Below are 25,103 nucleotides of genomic sequence, written 5' to 3'. Positions count from 1 at the left end.
TTTTGCTGTAGGTTACAAGCTCTCCTGATCTGCTGGACAGGTCAGTTTGCATTTATATTTCAAGTAATTCACATTACTCATGCTGCTAAAAGTGGCAAGTGTCATGATCTTCAAAATTCTAGAGAATACTTCTGATTAGAGGATAGTGTGAAGGGAATTGACCTCTCATTTCAATGCTACCAATTCCATTTTGAAATGGTGATTAGTTTTTAATATCAAGTTAATCTGAACTTTCCTGTGCTTCAGATCAAAAAGCTGTTCTTAAAATACCATGTCCTTGACATAAAGATGACTTTTGCTAAGAATTCCAGTGGGTTGTTTTTTACAGAAAAAATGTAACACTCTTGCTATGATTCCTTCTCCCCCCTCAAATCAAGTAAACTCATATATATGCAGAAATAAAGGAAACTATAAAAAGTTTTGTCTGGTGGCCCCTGGCAGGCTTAATCATCTGGAAAATAGAAGTCATCTTATGCATCTTCATAACTATGGTTTCTTGCAGGCACAATAGGGCATAACAAAATGAACACAGCATCTGTTCTTGTATGCTTAGGTTAAAACTTTTAAAATGTTAAGTAACTAGTTTGAGTTTCTGGATTCTCTGGAAGGTCCACAACTTAGAATTCTGATCGGGGTTACAGCAAACTTGCAACTAATCTAGAGATTGAAGTTTGAATGTTCAAAAAGAATACTGAATTGTTTGGAAAATTATATTGATCTTTACAATTCAACCATGGTGTCCGTTCAAACTCATCTTTAATTAATCAGTTCTATTTCTATGCATAGCCATGCTTTTGTAATCATTATGGAAAATTTGAGTTTTGACATATTTTAAGTAAAACCTAGCAGCAAGATTTGAATGAAGAAATTTGCAGACATACTCTGTTTTATTAGCTCTACTGAGTAAAAGTCTTTAATTTGAAGAGATGTTATGTCAGACATAATTTATAATATATAATGTATCTACAGACAAGTTCAGGGTAGCAGAAGAGTATATCCAGGAGTTCTGTTGTTAAAGATGTTAATACCTTAAGTTTTCCCTTCACAATTTAAAACAGTGTTACTAGAAAAATTCATTACATTTAAGTAAATAGATACATATGTCATATGACAAAAGAACTCTTCACATGTCATTGGCATAGGTATTGATTGATTCATTCTATGATAATATGAGCAGCTGAGTGCATGTACTGAGGTACATGTTCTAAATCTGAAAGAAGAAAGCAACTTAAAAAGCCATTCTAAATAAATATTTTTAGTGTGCAAAGTGTTAAATGCAAAATTTATCAAAATTGCATACGGAAAAACTCCATAATTCCCAGTGTGTTTCTTGTTCTTTTATATGAGCAGATTTAATAATGCCGCAACAAAAACTATGTTGAAAAAACTGTTATTAAACCTAGTAAAAGTTACAGGACGGTCATCCCAACACATAAATATTTCCACATGCTTTGAATACTCAGAACAAAGGGAAGGATTTAACAGACTATGCAGTTTAAACAAATTGCAACACAATTTTCTTTGAAAATGTCAGAGAGTTTCTTTGTTTTCCCCATTAGGTTTAGGGGGGAAGAAGGGAATTTAAAAATTTTGCTTATTTTAGTGAAATGTAGTGATCATTATTTTAGAAGTTCAAATATGATTCTGTAAAGAAGATCCTCATTCATGGTGAAATGGATGTAATGGAAGAAATGGGATGAAAACAAGCCTTCCCATTTCATTATTGGGTTTTCTTTCTGTTCCTATAACAGAAGTTGTGTGGTTTCCTCGGTGTTTTTGTTTGTTTGTTTGTTTTGGTTTTTTTTTAGTGACTTCTGTAAAATTACTACCTGGAACAATAGGAGTTCAGTTTTAAAGTTGTATTGGGTTTCTGATGGTAAAACAATTATGAATTATGAACAGTGAAACAAAATGATAGTGGCAGAACTCTGAAAAGAATAAGAATATTAAGCTTCAAAACTTATCTGAGTTCCAGAAAACAAACAAAATAACAAATTATTTTAATTCATTTCACAAAATCAGAATAATGTAATCATTAAATGTTCACCATATTTTTACCCCATGTTTTATTTCTATAATTTTGAAAGAGTAAAATATTTAAAAGAAACAATTTTGTCCACCTGTTCCTTTTCTAAAAAAATAAAAATATATAATTCCTGTTTCACCACTGATGTAAAAACTTTCACACTTTATGAAAGCATATATAAGAAGCCTCTGCCTCTGCTAGCGATAAATGAACTTCAAGACCCAGAACACTCCAAAGTTTAAATACAAATACAAATACCCTAACAGTCTTTGAGTCTGTAATACTAGATCTGGAGTTCATGTGAATAGTTTCCTCAGATTTATTAAAGTGTTTATATTTTCTCTTTTTTTTCCAAATGAGATTATTCTTTTGCTATATGAATAGGCCATTGTTCCACTGTCAAGGGTAAAAAATCATTTACTGAATACAGTGAATTAATCATAGTTAAGACAATGAATATTTCTGTCCTTACTGACAGAGGATCATGTAGCTTTTTCCTCCCACACAGAGGTATTGAGAGGCATAAGGTATTATTATTTGCAGTTATTTGATACACTTTGATTAAAAGAGCTTACAGAATGAAAAGTTTTAGTTCATACTTTTATATTGTTTATTATTATATTATCTGCTGTTGATCAGAAAGTCTACATTCTTACTAGGAATCTCTACAGTACAGTACTGTGCAATGGAAAAATCCTTTTTATGTTTTATGTTGAGATGATGAGACACATGAAGTATTTTCATTTCTTCTTGTGTTTGAATCAATAATGGGTGAGTACCACTGGCATAGACACTAGTCTACTGGACATCAAAATTGCCATTTTTTCATAGTCTAGAACATTTTTGGTGATATGAATCTTTTTTGTTAGGAATTATGCTGTTTCATTATCTCTGCATGTAAAAAGAAGGCTGAAATAGTGGGCATGAACAATGACTATTAATTTTGCTGGAGTAAATTATATCTGCATAATCAGTTGGATAACCCAGTGCTTTTCAAATTTACAAAGTACTATGAAATGCATTCCTCAGAAAGACTAAAGTACTTCCTTATCTTTTGGTGTGTTTGTTTAAAGAGCTAAAATCACCATTATTCATTTGTACTATTTATTCATGTGCACTATTGATTATCCAAATGACAGCGGTCAGTCAGGCAAAAGGTCAGTTGCCATCTGTCACTTTTGACTGGAAGAAAAATAACTTTGTTTATCTTTTGCATGTCAGGGGTTCTAAATCCATAATTTTATTGGATGAGTTTTTCATTTTGTTGGGTTTTATTTTCAAAAGAAACCTACAGTAATATTTTACTTTTTCTAAATAAGTAGCTAAAACCACCTCAGATTTCAAATTGCATATCGTTTGTCAAGGAGCAGCAAGAGCAAGAAAGAGAAGGAGAGCTAGGAGCATAGCTGGCATGGCAAGGCAAGGTTGCCATTCGATGGCACACTAACAACTGAAGAACAGAAGGCTCAGTGACAGTAACCAGGGTCAGCCACTGTCCAGAGATGGCCAGAAAAGTCTTCAGTGATGGGGCAGATCAAAGGTCAAGCCAGGAGACCAAGTCAGCAGGTAAGGATCAGCTAGGTACCTGGCTAAGCACACCCATACCGGTTGGCACAGACTTTTGTAGATCAGGCAAGGATCAAGGGTGGGAACCAGAGCTTCAACATGATGATCCAAGTGTTATGTGAAACTTTAATTTCAATACATTTGACATGTAGCTAAAACCTGGATTGCAGCGTGGGGAGCAGCGAGAGGGGTTGCAGAGCCTTCTAGTGCACTCAGAGCCCTGACAGCTGCTTCAAAATTCAGAGCTATCTGATTTTAAACTACTGACATGGTGGCCTAAAAACTATATAGGATTTGTTTTAAAAATCTATGTCCACTTGTACAACCCATGGAAACAGAAAAGTTTAAGCTAAAGAATAAGTAAACAAACAAAACAAAAAGTCTTCAACAATTGCTTTAAAATTTTATTTTCAATTTCTTTTATTTAGTTCTGCTTTATCATTTTGACTTTGATAATGTCTCTGGGAAGCAAGTCTGAATGCGTGAGACTGCTAGGGAAGTAGCTACAGGGAGGTGATTTCAAACAGGAAGTAATACTGCTGAAGAAGGTTCTTTATAATATCAGCCAGAGATATTATAAAGAGAACAGTAAACTCAAATACACTTTGGATCTTTAGGTGTGTCGCAGTCTCTCATCTTGTCCTAAATGCCATTCTTCATTTTACTCCTGTGAGTAGACTGTTTCCATGATGGGAATAGCTAGAATCATAGATTCTTCTGAAGTATAGCTGCAGTTTGATTCTCTATCAACCTGCTATGTTTTCCATAGAAAAACTACCATGGACAGTAGGACTGCATCAGCCAAACCAGTTCTTTTGTTCATAAGGAACCTATCAAGAGCAAATGGTTTTGTTGCACTACACAATTGATTTTGGCCATTTAGCTATGTGTTCCCCAGAAAACACGAACAAGTGTGATCCTGGTTTGTACTAGCTAAGTCCTATTGCATCTGAAGTAGTGATATTTATATGCAAAACCTGGAAGCTGCTAGTGGCATTAGCTCACAGGAGTAAAACTTTACTCCCCAGCAGCATGTAATACCAGGTATGACTGCATCTCCACTAAATAACTAACATGAAGATAGTAAGCTTTATTTTTTTAATTAAGATTTCATCATATATCTTAATTTTTCATAACATATGAACATATGAATCCTAAATAAAAAAGTTTGAAAAGTACATTTTTCCACAGAAATAACAGATGTGTGACAGAATCAGCAGCTGTGCATTCCTAACCTAAACCAAGTCATTTATATTAAGGAAGATGCTTCTTGCAGTGTTAAAGCAAGGTAGAAATCTCATAACTGGGTTATGAAGAACTCAAACATGCATAGAATGGTCGCTGGAAAACATGATAAGCACAGGCATATAGAGTAGTGTACTTGCCTTATAATGGTACTGATCATAGAATGGAAATAAAGTACATTCTGAGCTGCATTGAGGAACATGAATGTGCAGTCGGGATGTAATAATAAGCCTCCTCTGACAGCTCCACCTGTGGGCACAGCTGATGTGACTACCTGCACCTTATGTAGGTAGACATGCCCAAATTTCCCTTAGTGTGTTAAGCTACTCTAGTGGTTCATTGCAGTAAATGGAAAGAAATGCACTGTAAAGCATACTAAATGGCTTTTGAATGGGGTCCTTTCATACCACTATTGGTAACTTTTTTAAGTATTCTTTTATAAATATAGGGATATTGGGATTTGGGTTTTTTTAACAGGAAGAACACTATATGTAATTTCCTGGGGGCTAGAAAATATTCTTTCAGAAGACTACTTTGCATAAAAAATCCAGGGACAATAAAAGCAGAAACTTGAAGAATTCAGGCTTATCTCAAAACATTTTTTAAAATTGTGATTATCTTAAATACCGTGTTTTGAACTGTAATAGCCAACAGGGCCCAGAGCAAGACTCAGATCCTTGTGCAGTTATATGCCTAGATAATTGATCCACTATATAACTTGGAGTAAGAGCAGTAGACAAGCCTTAGGAAGGACTATAGTAAGATGGAGTGAGTTCTCAGTATGTTAGGTATTATTTCCAAAGGATGTGGCTTCCCTGTGCTCACTGGGATTTCTGGAGGGACAGATGATCTGCATGATCAGAATGAATATGTATTCTGCTTGCCTTCTCATTTCTTACTTTTCTCTTTCTCACATCTGCTTCACTGTTTGCCTTACAGCTCGTTCATCACTGAGCTCTGTGAATATCAAATAATAGCTAAATCTTCAGCTAATATAAATAGGTTTCTTTGTTTCCAGTGGAACCATGCTAATTCCCACCAGCTGAAAATGTGGTTCTCCTTTTTATCACCTGTTTTATGTTATAACCCTATTTCATATTTGCAAATAATTCCCAACTATTTTTTTTTTTAATGGAGAAAAACACTTCTACACTGGGAGCTTCATTTCCCTGTGGTTCTTTTACAGTTCTTACAAGGTGGTAGTGAGAACAATGATTATGTCATGCTGGAACACACATTTCACTGAGAATAGATCTGTTGATGCATTTTGTAGGAGGGAAAGGAATGTTTGATTTTTTCTTTTCTGGAGTTCTCTCTCTATTTTGGTAAAACAAATTGTGCAGAAAAGAGAATTTTTTAAAACCTCACCTTTTAAAGTAAAAAAAAATGGCTAATACAGTCTTATACTGTTTCATCATGCCAACAATGAAAGAACCAAGGCTTTTGTCTGAATGCTATGCTTAATTTTAAGAAAAAATGCATTTAGGCATTATCTGATTTTAGAAGGAAGATGGAAACCTTTTTGTCATTAAAAGATTTGTATGAATTATGGGTAACTATGGGGTATTGCTCTCTTTGTCGGAATGTTGGTTAATAGGTCCATTTTTTAATGAGATGGCTGGTTAAAAAATAAGAAGAAAAATAATATATTTGACTGACTTTTCATCCTATGATTTTAAATATATATATATATATAATCACTCATCCAAATCATACTATTCAATGAGTTCAGTTTGATTTTTTGCTCCCAGTTTTCCCCAAGCCCTGATACTGTTTTTTAAAAAAGACAAGATTCCCATTTTTATAGAACAGCATAGGTTTATTCACCTAGGAAGTGGAAGATCTAAGATTAAGTCTTCTGCAAAAGTGTTCAAATCCCATATCTTCCGTATTCTAAAAAAACTGGATAAAGAGGAGGAAGATCTCTATCACTGACTTGAATGCATTCAAAAGTTAATGAAGCCAGAAGAAAATAGCATGCTTTCTGTAGAATGCTTTTTGATGGAATCCTGGCTTTCAGACATGATTACAGGGACAGCTGATATCTTATCCACTGTGGGACTACTACTTACATTAGAAAAGAATGTTTGAAAATAATTATTTCGTAAGAAGGGTTAAACAGTCTTTGAAAAAAAGATTTCAGGTGGTTTTAAATTTACACACACAGAGAAAAAAAAAAAAAAAAAAAGGAACACAGGCACATTTGGGCACCATTCTGGACCCTGGATTGGGCAAATGATACCACAGTGCCTAATATTTTGGGGTCTGCATCTGTTTTGTAGATCTAACCATAAGCCATCAGACTGAATTTTCTACTGTTGCAGGGGGTAGAGGACAATCATTTATTTTCTCCTCCAAAAGAAAACCAGTTTTCTGCCTTCTCTGAACAGCTAATGAAGATATGAGACCATTTGTAGAGGTCAGTGTAATGAAAAGAAATGGCTTTTTTTAAACACCTTGTTCCATTCCATGGCGGACTTCCAGTGTGATCACTGATCCCTGACATTTGGCAGGTTAGGAAATGTAAGGACAGATAGGATTTATTTATGTATTACCTGGTGCATCTAAGGTAGAGGTCTGATGCTTTGTAGGTCAGAGAAGTAGAAAATCACTAATGAACCTTACTGAGGATAGATAAGGAGAAAGTATTTATTACACCAAGCTGTCAGCAAGTCTATGAAGTCTCAGATTGCCTCCAAATGATAGACTCTACTTCATATAATGCTCACCTTTCTTCAGTATATGCACACTGATCAGCTCCCTAACCTAATGCACTCTGGACAGAGAAAAAATAATCTCTTCCTGTGATAATAAGCAATCATTCCCCTCTAAACTTAAGTTTTTTAAAGTTCTTTTTGGTTGATTAGCAAGCTCAGACACAATTTGGAATTGTTTAATCATCAATCTTCCCCTGGTTTAGTGTGAGCTGTCTTCTTGTTTTCTATTTCACTGAAAACTGAATCAGCTTAAAAGAAGATAAAAGTTTCAGGTATCAAAATACTTCATAAAGTTCAGCAGTTGCTTGTGTTTCCTTTCTAAAGAGACAGGATATTTTTTTATTTCTATTTAGCCAGCCATGAATATAATGAAATAATGAGGATTTCCCCGCACCCACCACACCACCCCATCTTCCCCATGAACTAGCTGTTTTCAGGGTAGGACTGAATTTATACATTGTTCTGTTCTGTGAAAACTTCATTTCTGTCTCTGGACATAAACTTTTTTCTTTTTCTTTTTTCTCTTTCTTCCCCTCTCCATCATCCCCGCCCTGCCCCGTTGTCCCCTCCCCCCCCCCCCCCCTTCCTCCTTCCTATAATGAAATAACTTATAAAATCCAGATATTATTTGATGGCTTTCTTTGTGACCTATCAAATTTGCTCTATGATCTACTGTAACTAGTTTCTTTTGTGCAATGTGAGACCATGATGAATTACTAAGTGGCTTAATGAAGAGTATTAGTCTGCTGATAGTCATGCAACCAGTAAAACTTACTACTTCTGCCTTGAAGAATGTCTGTTTCAAAGACAGTGACTTTTTTTTAATGAAAATAAAGGGGGGTTTAATGGAATATGAGAACAAAACCATAATTTTTCCAATGGGGATCATTTAAAAGTGCCTTTGAAAGCAATAACTACATTTTGTTTCTTTCTTCTATCTCAAATTTTCTTGTCCTTAATGTCTTTAAGCACAGGAAATTTATTTCCTTGAAGTTTCCTTGTACTGGTTACACCTGAAAGAAATATGTAGCATGTTTTTAAAGTTGTCAGTGACTTTGCTTGGGACTAGGCTAAGGTCTAGCTTAGTGGGTTCAGTCTTCCACTGTGCAGTCACTGGAAAGCAGGTATTTGCTTCAGTAGTATTCATCCCCATGCAGTTGGCTATGACTCCAAAGACCTCGTGTAAAGGCTAAATCCCAATATTTTCCATTTCCAGGCAATCTGTATGTCAAACAGACATTGTTTCTTAAAAAAGAAAATAATCAGGCTTTATTCCAGTTGTTCTATGGACTATAATATGAGAAAGGGCTAGGTAGTTTTCAGAATCAGTAACAAATATCTGTTGTGCATATTAATATTTGCTATCTGCAGCTTTTAATATTCCAGCAGGGATGAAACAAACAATGCTAACTTTTTTTTTTTGTTATCTTGTCAAGGGCAAAAACTTCTGTCATCTCATGAAGAGAATACAGAGCTGCTGATGGAGAAAACTGACACTGCTGAAAATATTCTGGATATGAAAAGCTTGTATGGTAGGGAAAGGTTAAAGCTTCCCACAGAAAGGTTTGGTGTATGATTGCATAGATTCCTGCACTTGTCTGTGGGTGAATATCCTCTTAAGGCTTTTCTGAAATGTTTAGTAGATATATGAGAAATGTTTATTCAAACTCAAGGTAGACCAGATGATTTGAACCAAGGAAAAGAGACCATTGAGTCCCGGTATCACTTATTTACCCCTTCTAAAGTCACTTGTCCAAGTGACAAAAAGTGCTTTGAAAGATGTAGAAAAACAATCCCCCATTCCCCGTGCCCCCCCGCGCCCCCCCCCCCCAAAAAAAAAAAAAAAAAAAAGGTCTTCTTTTTCTGAAGGATAGGTTTGGCTGTCACACAAGTGCTGACTTTTATTCCGTGGCTAAAACGCATACCTTCACATTCAACAGCTTCTCCTAGATGATGGCTAGAGGCAAGAGGGAGGAAACCTCAAGGTCCCTCAATGAGATTGTCCTGTTAGGGTTATTGACTATGTTTGTGTCCATGGTGCATTGTGTGCAGCAATTTTTATTTCCTAACAGAACATCCACTACTAGTATTTCGAGGATTTACATTTATATCACAAAGCCTTCAGTTGAAATGCAAGAGAGCTTTTGACTCTTGAAGCTGCCTGATCACAGTAGCAGTATGTAAAATGCAGTATAATAATGCAGAACCCATTTCTAGTTACCACCTTTCAGGGTACTGTAAAAATGACGAAGAAACATTAGGACAGCAATACCTCAATTCATTAATTAAAACAAAGTCTACCTTTCAATTTACAGGTTACAAAATTATCTAATAAGAAGCTAGTCCTCTCCACTTTTCTTCATTCTTAACACAGATCAGATTTTATTTGTGCTTTCAACAGCCACCATAAATCTAAGACACAAAATATATTTACAGTTTATTTGGTTGTATTCTTTATGTATTTAGGCTGGAAACAGTAAAACTACTTATCAGTTGTATTAATGTTAGGCATATTAATAATATTTAGTCCTCTATAAAACCTTTCATTGTTTGTTGTTATATTGACTGTGTGCATATAAATGATCAGAATTGGATTTTTCCCACAAGATTTTACAAGAATAGGTCAGGAAAGTAAGGGCTGGTAACCTTTTGAACCTTTTAATAAAATATGTGCTGGGTTTGCCAGGAACACAAGGAAGCCAACTCCTCACCAGTAAGCTAGATCCCTTTAAAAAACTCCAATAACCTTGAATATTTCTTTGGCTTTTTCTTTAGGCCTGAGAACAAATGGTTACCTTAAACTTCTAACCTCCCCTATTAAAATGAAATAAACCACAAAGTGTTTGGAGTGTTACTTTGTATTAGTTCTAATTAGTTCTAAGCTAATTAGCAGGCTTGTAAAAAGTATGGCTTAGAGCTGTAAAATTTCAACATTGTGTCCACTTGTTTATACTGCATCCTCAACATTGGTAAATATATAAGGGCAAAATTTGTTAAACTAAGTTGGTTTTAAACAATATTTATCATTGAATACATAATACTCCTTCGAAGACAGTTTTCTAAGTCTTTCCTTGCTTTCATTCAAAAGCCTCATAGAAGTCAATTTTAACCTAAAAAAGTGTAGCCTGAAAAAAACTTGAATTAATATATGCATTAACATATGTATATTCACCTGGAAAAGAAATAGTAAAACATTGTTATTTTTACATTTAGAATTAAGAACTTCTGTACCAAATTATACAAATGCTGTAAAGAAAGGAGCTATGTAGTAGAAAACATTCAGATAAATTTTCGATAGAGAAAATAGCTTACAAATCTTCAGGTTTTAGAGATTGCCTAATGAGCTGGTTTATCTTCCTGATTTATTTTTCTTCATTGCTGTAATTTGGCATGATTGTATTGTTGTTTTTCATTGCTCATCTCTTTTTTTTTTTTTTTTAATTTTTCTGTGAGATAACTTTTGGTATCATGTTAAAATTGGTTGGATTACAGATTATGCCTCTGGTCTCTATTTATGAGACAAGCAATACAGTCTTGTATGGATAGGGTAATAATTATGGTCAAGTTGGTTGAATTAGAAAGATTCCTTGGTGTGGGTTTTGTTGGGTTTTTTTTGCTAATATAAAGAAAAAAATCATAATTAGATAAAATAGACAAGTGACTTAATGACATTTGATAAAGAGACTAAGACCTTTGCTATCATTGCATTAATGATATCCAGATATTCATGGTACATTAGCAACACTCATGTTATTGTACAAATCTACTATAAATTCTAATACATATGTACAGTGTGAAGTTTGTTAATCACATAATAAAAATACTTCCTAATAATGCTTGACAGAACTGTATTAATAACGTCTGTTTGTATTAACTAGACCAAAACAACGAAAGGCAGGTGCAAGATCTCTATACAACACAAAAATGTGTAGGCAGCATAGCATTGATGCAGCATTTCTGTTTAAGTGAAACAAGTGCTGTTCTTGACAAAAATATCAAAGAGCCTATAAATCATTGATCCAAAAATTTTTTAGCAATTTTATTTCTGTCTCAGAGACATTAAGAAATTTTTAATTAGAGGACAACTGCATCTCAGTGCGGCTGAAAACTAGTTCTAAATTACATAGGACATTTGTGGCAGAGCTGGAAGAATTTAAGTTCCTTAGATACAAGGGATCATTTTCCTCAGGTACAAGCCAACTTTTATTTGACAGTATGGATGTATTTTCCTATATCATTACTTTATATGCAACATAGAAAGGAGCAAAGAATTCAGCAGCCATCAGTACAGAAGTGTAGCTGTGTTTAGCTTTAGTGTTTGAGTCAGTGTCATTTCTGCCATTGGAATAGTCATATTCAGCTGTTAGCTTCCTCTCTAACTCATCCAGTGATAAGTCACTTTATTTTCAAAGGCAAACTTCTAAAAAGAATGCAACCCTATAATAAAATGGTGGAGTGGGCACTGGGAGGGAATCTGAACCAGTATTCCTTACTTAATTGAGGCTTACTGTACCCAATTTTATCTACAGCTGTACTGCTGACTCTGACTTTTAGCACATCACTTCAACATTTTACACAGTATTTAACCCACAATTAAAATAATACTACTCATGATTACACTCCTAACTAAGTGTTTTGAACTCTCAGGAAGGAAAACTGCTAAATATAACTATTGCCATGCTAATGAATTTATGATAGGGGTACCACAGACACTGCTTAATTAAAAGTCTGATTCTGCAAGTATCCTAAATGTAGTCTAAAATCCCAAGTAGGCAGCATAGATGACATACAACCACCTCGCATAAAAGGGAAACTAGGAAAGTATTATGATATTCAAGAGTAAGTTCAGTTTGGTCAGCTCCAGCTCCCAGCTGATTAGACCTTAGATACAGTATTCCAATACTGTCTTTTCTAATCCTGCATCTTTTTTGTTAAATCCCTTTTTCACTAAAAATGCAACAAAACCAACAACAGGTTAGCCTGACTTTGAAAAACAAGCAGTAGAAATGAAGAGCAGGTTATAAGAAAGTAGTATTCCTGTGTCTTGTAGAAGAACAAGGAATTTTTATTCTGCAAGTCTATGTATTAGAAAGTGGCAGGAATATCACTTTATAGAATTGTTGCTGTTGTTGAACTGATTTAATAATATGCTCTTAATTATACTGATTGCTACTGCATACTTGATATTATGTATCAGACTGATTTATATCGACTTCTTTTTAAAAATAGGGGGTTTTTTTCCTATATTTTATTTGGATTAGTTAAAATAAACTTTTTTTTTTTTTCTCCTGGTCTCTTTCCATTTGTACTGACTACAACATTTTCCTGGGAAATCAAATTCAAAACCAACATTCAATCTCATATAAAATGGAGTCAATAAACTCTTCTTAGAAATACTATTCCCTAACATTCATATTCATAGATAATATAGCATTCACTTATTCTCTGTTTCTTATCCTGAATGACACGTTTCTGCTATATTCCTCGTTCCAAAGATTTCTCATGATCTGACCACATGCTGTGACTGAACTATAGTACCTCTGTCATTTAGCCTTTGAAAGATCAAAGTTTGCTTTTTCTATATCTATAATCTAATAAAATTTTCTTCAAATGACTTAGTTACTTCTCTCTGCCATCCATATCTAACAAGTTCCACTCTGCCCTTTGTTACTTTTTTATTTTCTTTCATTTTGCAGAGCAGATATCTATGTGTTCTTTTTGCTGTCAGTCCTCTAGAATGTGCACATATTCTTGTCATTTTTTAATTATTCAACCAAAAAAGGATTCAGTAATAAAATGTTGATCAGTATAGTTAAGCTAGAGGTAACATTACATATTGTTTTGCATGCAAGATGCAACCTGATCGGTTGCTAAGTGTCTCTGGTCAATTAAATAGTGCATACACTAAGATATACAATATTAAAAACACTGTCACACTTCAAGATTTAGATTTGCCTTCAAAATTTACAGTCATGTACATATTTTAAATACATGCCATATAACAATGGTTTCGATTTACAAGGAAAAGAATATTTGGTTTCCTGTCCAACAACAATGGAACTGTAGTCTGTACTCTGATAGCGTAACCATCTTCACTTTTCCACTGTTAATGAAGGTTCCAAAATTCTGCCCATTTGATGTCACTGTTCTCTGCTGCCTTCAAATCTTGACATCCATGAGAAGTTTTGGCCCACTACCAGAAAAAAAAAACATTCTTTTTCTATTCCGGGCAATGAGATTTCACTTTGTGTAAGAACAAGGGCAAACAGTTATCATGCATTTATGAAATATAGACACATATTTGAGGGTCAGACCATCTCATTATGCTTGTACTGCATTGCTTTTAATCCAGTGAGGCCTACAAAAACCAGCATAGATTTTTTTAGTTCCATAGATTTTTACCTTCCATTCCCCCTCAGTTTCTCAGCCCAATCAGTCATCATACCCAGAGGGGCAGAGAAAGCAGATTTGCAGACTGGCCCTAGCCCCTGGACTGTCCCAGCCTTCCTCAATGCTGGCATGGTTGACTGAAAGAGAATGTGGTGCTCTTTATGTGTGGTCTGGAGTGCCTGATGTTGAAGAGAAACCATATAATTATCCCAGGCTTTAGAACTGAAGAGCTGGTTCTTAATCAAAGCTCCTGATTGCTTTCCTAAATATAGCTGTGTAGATGTACCCTTTCTAGCTTTGCTTTGTAAAGGTAACAGAAAAGGAATTGCTTCAGAAGCTGTATAAAAGATGAACAGGATAATTCTTGTTTAGTGCTCAGGGTTTGCCTAGAAAGACAAGTATTGCATTTCAATCCTTTCACTTTAATCTAAATAGTTGGATTAAAAGTGCATCTTAAAAGTACTCAAACACAAGCACAGAGAGCAGAACACAACTGCACTAACTGTTCAGCTACTGGAACTTTTCTCTCCTTTCCTCCTCCCCCTGACCTCTCTATCTTGTATGTCTGCTTGAACGGGAAGAACGTACTTCAGTCCTCTCTGCTTACACAATCTCCTGGGATGTGCAAGATGCGGCTTTATAGCCTGGGCAGAGCATAGATTTTATGACTTCCACTTTCTCAATTACTGTGGTGTGTCATAACACCACCACCTTTGGTTGAGACAGAAGAAAGAAAGTGCCCACTGAAAAGAAAGTGCATTATTGCAGAACAATCCTGTCACCATGGGCTGAAACTTTCTGACCTCTTCCTTGTGGGTATCAATGGACCATAAGCAGGACCTAGGCTTTCAGGTGGCTAATCAGTACTGGGCATAGAGAAATATGTTACTGCAGATGTCAGGCAGACCTTTGGTTCAACCTTAAGCAAAAACTGAGCAGTGTTTTTTTGAATTACACTCTTGGACATTGGGTGCCAAAGACCAGAAGCAGAAGAATACAACTATCTTGAGCATTAACCGGCACATTTGATGTCAGTGTAAGGCAATGTTATCATTCAAATCTGTGTTGATTAGCACCTCCTGATGGCTAAATGCATCACCATGCTTCTTGTAGTACATCATACTTCTTGTGGTACCACTCAGAGATGTTTAATTCTTCTGTTAGAGCCTGTAGAGAACCTGAACACCTAGTTCTGTGGCTAGTATTCTTCTCTTGGGCCCAAATAGCTGTTGTTATATTTTCAACAGGGATATATCATAGGGTTACTTTTCTTCCATGGGCATGATGCTCCATTATTTGGTTTAGTCTGAGGTTCCAAAAGTTTTTTGAAACTAAGCTTTAAAACATGGGTTCTAGGAATGAGTGCAGAATTTGGCTGACTGGATCACTTAGGAAAGCTCAAGTTCATGACAGAACATGTATTTAGGCAGCCTTAATGGCCCCTTTTAAGCCAATGGATATTTCCAGTTAATCACCTTGCAGCAGTTTTACTTTAGTTAAATGTTCCAAGCACAAAGTATGGGAATTTTATGTGCTATGTCTGTCAGAAATAAATATCTGAAGCATATATTTGAGTATGACAGCATTTTCTTTTCAATAACATTATTTGATTTTCTCAGAACGCTCACTTTTGTCCAAACCTTGCTTTTTCTACTCTGCAGTGTCATCTTCTTGATTTACTTTATTATCACATTTTCTAGAGCTATTAAGCAGTTCAATGATTACATTAATTTTTCATAACCCCACTTTCACTTTCAAACGTATTGCTTGTCAACATAATTACCTTTTTTAATCAAACGAAAATATTTACATGTACTTTAAGAATCACCTATATCTCAACCTAATTTACTTTTAAAATTTAAATCTTATCACAAATTGCATTTCAGAAATTATAGATGTCACACTTTTATTTATTCAAGTGACAGAATTGCATGTAAGGTTATTGGAGAGTTAACACACTTCAAACCAACGCAGGTAATATGCAAATTGGAAATAAAAGAACAAACAGGTGTTCAGAATTTTAATTAGCAAAAATATCAAGATAAATAATGTCAATTTTTAGGTATTCAATACAAATAAAACCCCTGAATTTCCTCTAAAATCCAAGGGGAAAGGAGAGTTTTTAATGTGGAGACAGTGTAAAGGTTATTCCGTATGGTAAAATTATCAAGTTTCAATTAACTTTGGTAATTTAAATAACTTTGCAAATAAGGTGGGGATGGCTGTGGTGGATTGTCTGTCTGCAGGTACCCACCAAGCTGCCCTATCCCCCTCCTCAGAAAGACAGGGGAAAAAATATTATGAAAAAGCTCATGGGTTGAGATAAGGACAGGGAGATTACTCACTAATTAATGTCACAGGCAAAACAGACTCAACTTGGGGAGTTAATAACTTAATAACAGTGTATGATAATGAGAAATAAAAGCAAAATTAAAAACACCTTCCTTCTACTCTTCCTTTTTTTCCCAAGCTCTATTTCACTTCTGACTGTTTGACCTCCTCCCTACTGAGGAGCACTGGGGAGATGAGGAATGGGGGTTATGATTTGTCTTCATCTCTGCTGTTCCTTCCTGCTCATGCTTTTCCCCTGTTCCAGCATAAGGTCCCTCCCATGGGATACCATCATTCATGAACTTCTCTAATGTGTGTCCTTTCCACATGCTGCAGTTCTTCAAGAACTGCTCCAGCATGAGTCCTTTCCTTGCGTACAGCCCTTCAGGAACAGATTGCTCCAGCATGGGTCCCCCATGGGCCACAGGTCTTTCCAGAAAAGCTACACTCGTGAGAGCTCCTCTCACAGGCTGCAGTTCCGGCCAGTAGCCCACTCCATCATGCTGTCATCTGTGGGCTGCAAGGTGCATATCTGCTCCAGCATGGTCCTCCACAGGCTGCAGGGGGGTAACCTCTGTCACTGTGGTCTTGGCCACAGAGGAATCTCTGCACCAGTTTGCCTGGAGCACCTCCTTCCCTTCCTCCTTCACTGATATTAGTGTATTAGTGTCTGAAGACTGTTTCTCTAAGATTTTCTCACTTCTCTCTCAGCTATCGTACAGCATTTTTTACCCTCTCTTAATTATGAATGATGAATTGATGAATGGATTGTAAACAGCACTGCAGGGAAGGACTTGGGGATACTGGTGAATGAAAAATTGGACAGGAGTCAGCAATGTGCACTTGTAGTCCAGAAGGCCAATCATCCCAGGCTGCATATAAAGAAGTGTGGCCAGCTGGCCGAGGGAAGTGGCTGTTCCCCTTTGTGCTCATAAGACCCCACCTGGAGTACTGTGTCCAGCTCTGAGGTACCCAGTACAAGGAAGACATAGACCTGCCAGAGCAGGTCCAGAGGAGGGCCATGACAAAGATCAGAGAGCTGGAGCACCTCTCTTCTGAAGAAAGACCAAGAGAGTTGGAGTTGTTCAGTGTGGAGAAGGATCACAGATGACATTATTGTAGCCTTTCAATATGTAAAACAGGCTTATAAGAAAGATGGAGAGAGACTTTTTACCACAGCCCATAGTGACAGGACAAGGGGGTAATGGTTTTAAAATGAAAGAATGTAGGTTCAGATTGAACATAAGGAAGACATTCTTCACCATGAGGGTGGTGAAATATTGGTAGAAGTTGCTCATAGAGGTTGTGGATGCCCCATCATTGGAAGTATTTAAGGTCAGTTTGGATGGGCCTTTGAACAACCTGTTGTAGTTAAATTGGACCTAATAAAGGTCCTTCCCATCCCAATCCATTTTATGATTCTATGTTTCTGTTTTTATCACAAAGGTGCCACCAGCTTCACTGATAGATTAAGCTTTGGCCAGTGGTCTTGGAGCCAGCTTAAACTGGCTCTGTCTGACATGGAGGCAGCTCCTAGCATCTTCTCACAGAAGTCACCTGTGGTCCTTCCCACTACCAAAACCTTGCCCCATAAACCCGGTACAATGACCATGTCCTGATTGCCATTTAGACGCAGTTCTCCAAAACTGTATCTTGAACTGTTAGTGCAATATGATCATAAAACTCTCTAGAAGAAAGATGGGTTTTAATTATCTATTTTTTTTCAAAAGCCTCTTCAGTCTTGTGCATTTTCAGGACACACCATCTTTAAACATTTGTTTTACTAATATATGTGTTAAGCCTTCTTGTCATGGGCCAGAGCTTTTCAGGCAGCAAAGATTTCTCTAACTGTACAACAGTCCGAGAGAAAATATTTATATGATAATAGTATATGCCGTATCAAATTAACTTACTAGAACTTCACTGTTGATAGTAGGAAATGTAAATGGATGAAAACTTCTTGCTGACTCTGTTATCTTAAATTGAGGAACTCTTGAAGGTTTTATGAATGATTCTCTAAGAGAAAGAATTTTCTCACCTGACATTCATTGCATATGGAATCAGCAGTGACACAGAGAAAATAAAGATTCAAGAAAGCCTCTACAAAACTCACTAGACAGAAGGAGGCTGGGAACACTCAGAAACTTAACTAAATCTCTATAATTTTATTTTTTTTATTTTTTTTTTTTTTACTGAGTAGAGAGATTGCAACCACTAAGAAATAGGTAGAAGTTGCAGAAGTGTTAAGTGGAAAAACCCAAATAGGCTGTACTTTGACTAATATTCTGGGTACTGCAGCTTCTGAAGGCAGAGACAGTTCTAACGTAGCAGCTTAGTTGAAGTCATACTAGACTGGTAAAAGTTAAGCTACAACCAAGCAGACAAGGCAGTAAAAAGAGCTTATGTTTTGTCAGTAATAGCAGAAGTGTGGCTAGTATGGAAGCAATGTGGAGTAGGCACTTCTAGCCAACCATGAAAAACAAAATTAGAAAGAGCAGCTTGTCAGAGAGGTAGAAAAAGGAGAAAAGCAAAACAAGACAAACAGATGAACAGAGGCAAATATGTTTCAGTTTACATGTTTGTTTCTTTGCACTCTGAAATTTGCATTAGCATTGTCTCAGTGCTAATTAGCTAGATCTATAAGCATGCGGTGCTTTGAAATTCATAGGAGTTACTGGAAGAAATGCTGCTGCATTAGTCATATTTTTTTCTGTTTGTGTTCATGTAGCATTGGGAGGATTAATACAAACACTGGAAGGGCATCCACATCAGAAATAGTGAGGCGACAACTGACCAAGGTTTTTCAAGGTAATGAGGCACTCAATATGTACAAAAAGTACCAACTACATTTTTCACAAGCTCATACGCACCAGTAATGTGTGTCTGACCAAATTTTTGAAATCTGGCTCTAAGACTGAAGATATTCTGTACCTTTTTGGGTACTACTGGAAAAACTGAACCGCAAAGAAATGCAAAATGTGGGTTAATATATTCTGCATTTTCCTTCACAGCACATCTTAAAACAGGGACTTTATAGACCCTGGGTTTTACTCTGCAAATATGTAAGCATGAAAAAAAGAGACTTGGCAACCTTGAGGATATATTGTTCATTCTTTTTTATACTAACTTTCCTCATTGAAAGGAAGGCTATTTGATACCACAAGAAAGAGATAACCATTTTTATAAAGTACTCAAAAGTTAAAAAAGGACTGTCAATGAAGATTACTCTGTTTTAGAAAGTGACCCAAACTTCACATTGAAATTTAATCTTCACTATTAATTAAATGAAATTAAGCTTCAGTATGGCACTGTAAGATTGAAAGAGGCTATAATCTGTTTGGGAACCTGTGTAAAGTTCATTTGAAGGTCTCTGTCTGGTCTGAGATTGCCAAGAAATTTATTCCTCATGCAAACATTACCTTAAGGATTTCTGACAATACATTGGTGTCACTCTTATATTGACCAGTGACTTCTGTTTTGGTCAACTGCTCATTTGGGAATACATTTATCATCTCACCGAAGTTTCTGTATTATTTCAAGGCATAAGGAAAAGGAATTTATTATATGAAAATGCAAACCTAAGAAATAACCTGATAATTTAGAAATAGATGGTCATATCTGAATCTATAGTGAGTAAGTTCTCCCCCTCTTAAATCTTCTCTTTTTCATTTTGTTTTTCATGCCTAACTGTAAGTACCTCTTTACTTTGCTGCCATACTATCAATGCTCCTGTCACTACTGGGGGAGTGGAGTAGGGGGTGGGGGGGAACTACGCTTTTTAGTGCCTTGTCTGTTTGATCTTAGCTTAGTTTTTACCATTCTGATGTCGCTTCAACAAGCATACTGTGTTAGAACTCTTTCCACCTTCTGAAGCCACTACATGCAGAATATTAGTCATAGTAAGAATACATTTGTGTTTGTTCAGCCTGAAGATAGAGCAAAAGGAAATGTAACTTACCTTACAGCTACATTTGACTATGGTTTGGCTTCAGGCTTTCTTCTGTGTACTCTTCTGCTCTCAGATTGCCAGATCAACCAAGATCTTGTAGTAATTCACCCAATAACCCAGAATTCATGTCTTTGTCATGCCCTGTTCTCCAGGTGCTCAGTATGAATACTGCTTGGAGTCAGGATTCTTCTGACATGAACTTCAGTACAATCTGCACATTTATTAATCAATATACATAGGTTAATAATAGAAATCTTACATTCTCTGTGCTGTGCCATGAGTTCTTTTTCCCCTGACATTTTTCAGGTAAAGATATTATTGAATGGTTTTCAAGCTAGCTGGATTAGGTTTACCACTTGAAGAGTTGTAAGGAAGAAATTTATTCACAAAATGCAGACACAAAGGCTAACTGTATCACTCTAGGAATCTGCAGGTTAGGCATACAAAGCTTTAGAACCATTAATTGTACAAATTTGTGGATAAAATAAGTTAATGCTGTTCTTCTGTGTTGCTTGAGATTAGATATGGAAACCAATGAAAGTCCTGGATAAGAACAGTGTGTTTGAAGAGAGTGATCAAAAATATACTTTGCATGATATGGAAATTCATTGCAGTACCCTTACAGGCTCCTTACAGGCAGGGGCAAAAGGTGATAAGGGATAGTAAATACCACTTTATTCTGCACCTGAATTTCGGGCCTTTTTCTTCAAAGAAATCAGTAACATCAGATTTTCTAAGGCATTTAATCATCATTCACTGATTCAATTAAAATTATTAGAATATCCAGTCTGGAGTACAAACTCTAAAGATTGGGAGGAGGGGGGGGCGGGGAAGAGAAAGAAATAGATATAGCAAAATAGAAAGTTATGCAAGGCACTTGCACTCTGGAAGTAAATTACCATGCCTTCCTCATAATTAAATAATGATATTTAATTATTTGCAAGATTCCTTTATTTTCTGCCTCTCCAAGAGAATGCTAGTGGGAATATGCAGAAACTTCCAACGTAAGTGACTTACTGCAAAGAAAATGTGTGAGGTTTTTTTAGTAGTTGTTGGTATTTGTAAATGGGTGCATTTAAAGGAAGTAGAATCACAGGTTCTCACATTCCCTGGTGAGCAAGTCACAGTTGACAGTGACTTCATGGCTGATAAAGCACCTACATCATAAGGAAATAGAGTCTATAATGGGAAGGAGGCTGCTGTTGCATAAGGCCTCATTGACTCTTGGTAGGAACGATAACATAATTCAGGGCTCAACTTAAATATGCCCTCTTTTCCTTTTTGACTTCATTACAAGATAATTGTTTTTTGTCTTACTGCCACATGTATTAGTCAGTATTAGAGTATTATTCAGTGCATAAGGAGCCCTGAAAACATGGCAAAACACATACCCGAATATGAACAGATAAATATTACTTTGATATCTTTCCTCTAGTCGGTGCAGTTGCAGAGCACTCTACTAGGGAGTATTAAGACTTACCTTGCTCTATTGAGAAAAGGCAGCAATTGCACGCTTTAGCACAGATCTTGCATCATACCTGACTCCTTTGTAAGGCTTCTTCTTCAGCTTCTCCATTTATTCGGAGTCTTCCTGAACTTTCAACACTGTGGAGGGTTACTAATTAGCTTATTTTATAAACTATCTCAGCTTTGAATGTTAATGCATCTCATGTGTGAACCATTTTGTGACTAATGGTTCACACCATTACTTCTTGTGAACATATGTTGTTTGTTTATTGTATGGTGTGGGCAGAATACTGAGTATTTCTTTGTTCCTGATTCATTAAATTTATACAACGGGATGATGAAGGCAAAATGAATGTTAGTAGAAAGGAAGGATTAAAAAAGTTTGTACGCTTGGAAAACTATACTATAATAGAGCCAGTTTCTACCAATTTTCTTCAGTATTTCTAAATAAAATCAAGTCCATGACTGTCTTAGTTCCTGGCGGTTTTTGAACACATACAGTGTTTCAAAGGTATGGCTACTTGATTCCACAATTTACAGCTGAGAAGTTAAATACTTTTATAATTAACACTAAAAGTGTATAATATTTTCACCAAGTAACACTGTTATAACAGTATGGTATAAAATATTATTTGTAGGATGATCTGGAAGCTTGTCGCTGTATTTACACCTGGGTTTTGGTTCAGCAGCATTGTTTTGAAGCAAATCCCACAATCATTCTGCTTACTGCAAATTGGTTTGGTTTGCAGAATGGTTTCAGAGTGCAAACAAGATACCTTACAGAGGAAACTGAGCAAGAATCTCTGCCTCAGATGGACAAATGTGCTCCCACCAAAATAAGATGTTTAGTCCTCTGGATGGCTTTGAATCAGGTACATGGAGAGGACCATTGGACCGTGGAGCCAGGATAAATCTTGTCTGAGGTAGGACTCCGAAACAGTGCATGGTGTGAATATAAGGGCGTTAACACCAACCAAACTATTGATCCTACTACCCTGAATTACTTGCTAATACACTGTGCTATGGTTTAGCACAGCTCTTCAGAGCAAATACGTATTTGTTCTGAACACCAGTCCTTGAAACAGCTCAGGATTTGCAACAAGCAAGTGGTAACTTAATAATGAAAGATGATAATGACTAAATATCATTTTAATAAAGAACAATCCTGACATCATCCATTCTGTGCTTAGCAAGTTGGAAGTTATTTTTACAACCTCTTGGTTGATGAAGTGAGGGACAAATTATAATGATTATGTAATCAAGAATAAATACAACCCTCTCCCATATGTTGTGCAAGTGAATAAGGGAAAAAATGTGAGAGACTAATGAAGAAGCTAAACGTAAGTATCTGGTGATGTTGCTTGTGGAGACATGGAGGCATGTGGATGTTCTCTTCCTTATGTTTTTTCTATTTTATCATAATTCTAGAACATATTCTCCCAAACTTAGTACCAAACTACCTGCTCTACTGGAAAAAGGAATAGCTATAAATGTCCAAAACCACACTTTTAAAGTAAGCAAGTTCTGAAGTCCTTTCTGAGTTATACATGGACAAATCTCTGCCTCAAATAGCAGTTTTCAATACAAGGTCAGGGATCTGGTCCCAAAGATTACCTTGCATGCTCAAGTTTGATTAAAACTCTAGGTCAAGCCCTAATGTGTTTCTCACATCATTAGAACTTTAAAGCAATCTGGACAACTTTGTTGCTTGATCTCTAAAATTCAACAGCTGCTTTACAATCATCTCAAGCAGGAAATTCTATAGCTTTCCTGGCAATGTAAATGCAGTGTAAATTATGGATTAACATAGAGTAGGGGAACAAAAATAATTCACTGATGTCATAAAAAAAAAAAAAGCAGAAAGTATCAAATTAAATCATAAGCCAACAAACTGAAATGCATCTGAAGTGTGGAGATCATTGCCTTAGACACTTCAGACATTCAAGAGAGCAAATAAGTGCTCACTCATAAAATCTTTCCTCAAGAACTGATGAACATTTTTTTAAAAATGTAATTAGTAGTCTTTGCATTATTTCTGTTTGAAAGCAAATTACCAAAGCTTGTAATGCAATGTCAGGTGGAATACACTCATGCCAGGCGATGGCCAGAATCTACAGCTCTGGTTTGGTAACATCTTTCCTGTCTTCTGAGAGACAGTGTTCCCAGAGTAAACTCAGGATTAAATATTTACTGATTTAGCTACTACAAAAAGAATAAATTGTCTATAACTTTCCAGTTTTACCAAATGAACAAATGTACACAATTAGAATAAGACATACGTAATTAATCAGCATAGCTGAAGAGGTATCTTACTTGCTTTTTACCTCTGGGCAGAAATCCAGCATCTCCACAGTAATTCACTTCAGGTTAATAGATAGTATCTCTTCAAACATCCTTAATGTTGCCCTTACTAATATAGCAAGCAAGCCTGATCTTAGCTTGTTCTTTGACATAAAGTGCCATGCATTTGTAACAAAAACAAGCAATTATTTCTTTTCTATCAGCAGCAGTAGAAGGAAGGCCACAGTGTCAAAAAGTAGAAAACAGAACATAAACATGCAAATATAAATTCAGACTTTTTTCCAGTAAATAGGGCAGACCTTCAGGAGAGCTCCTTGTCTGGACTTTCAGCTTTGCAAGTGGTAAAAAGTGTCCCATTAAGTATATGTTAGGTATCTCTTGAAAAAAATAGTTAGATATTGTTTTAATAACACAGATTATCTGATTGAAAGGAACTGAAGTTTTACTTCCTGAGCTTTGTGAATATATTCTGGTAACTAGCCACATTTAGTATACTTCCTCCTTTTGATTTACTGTAACTGGAATTTCAATTTTCCCTATTCTTGCTCTTATTACTTGCCTTTTTCTTTACACGTTCACACACACTCACAGATACACACAAAAAAGCTCCAGCCATTCTGAGATGAGTAAACAAAGCCAGCAAAGAACTTTTAAGGACAAATTTGGCTCTTTGAAGAGCTGCAGTTCCTGGAAGGATGAACTGTGATAAGCTTGGGAGTTTGGAGAGCAGGTGTGTATGCAACCTTAACACAGCTGAGGGGGGTGAGGCAGACTGCAGCAGCTGCACAGCTGCAACAGATATGCTGTCACACTGTCTGAAAGAGGCTCTGAAGTCCCTTTATCCCTGTAGATTTCCTTCTCTCTTTCTTTCCTTGCTGAATCTATGCTTGGAAAGACAAGCTGGAAGACTAAATGTCATTCAGTTAAGAGGAAGTTACTGGAACTGCAAGGCTTCGAGAGAGGAAAGTTTGCCTGGTGTTACTGAACTAACCCTCCATGATGGCAATTTGGATTAAATTTTGTTTTCTACTTCAGCCTCCCTCTGATTTTAAAATACCAGTTTAATGTTTCTTTGTTCCACTCTGTAAAGTGGAACTAATAATGCTAATAT

This window comes from Falco cherrug, chromosome 6 (assembly GCF_023634085.1).
Source record: "Falco cherrug isolate bFalChe1 chromosome 6, bFalChe1.pri, whole genome shotgun sequence".
NCBI classification, from domain to species: domain Eukaryota; kingdom Metazoa; phylum Chordata; class Aves; order Falconiformes; family Falconidae; genus Falco; species Falco cherrug.
Note: the sequence above shows the minus strand (reverse complement) of the source record.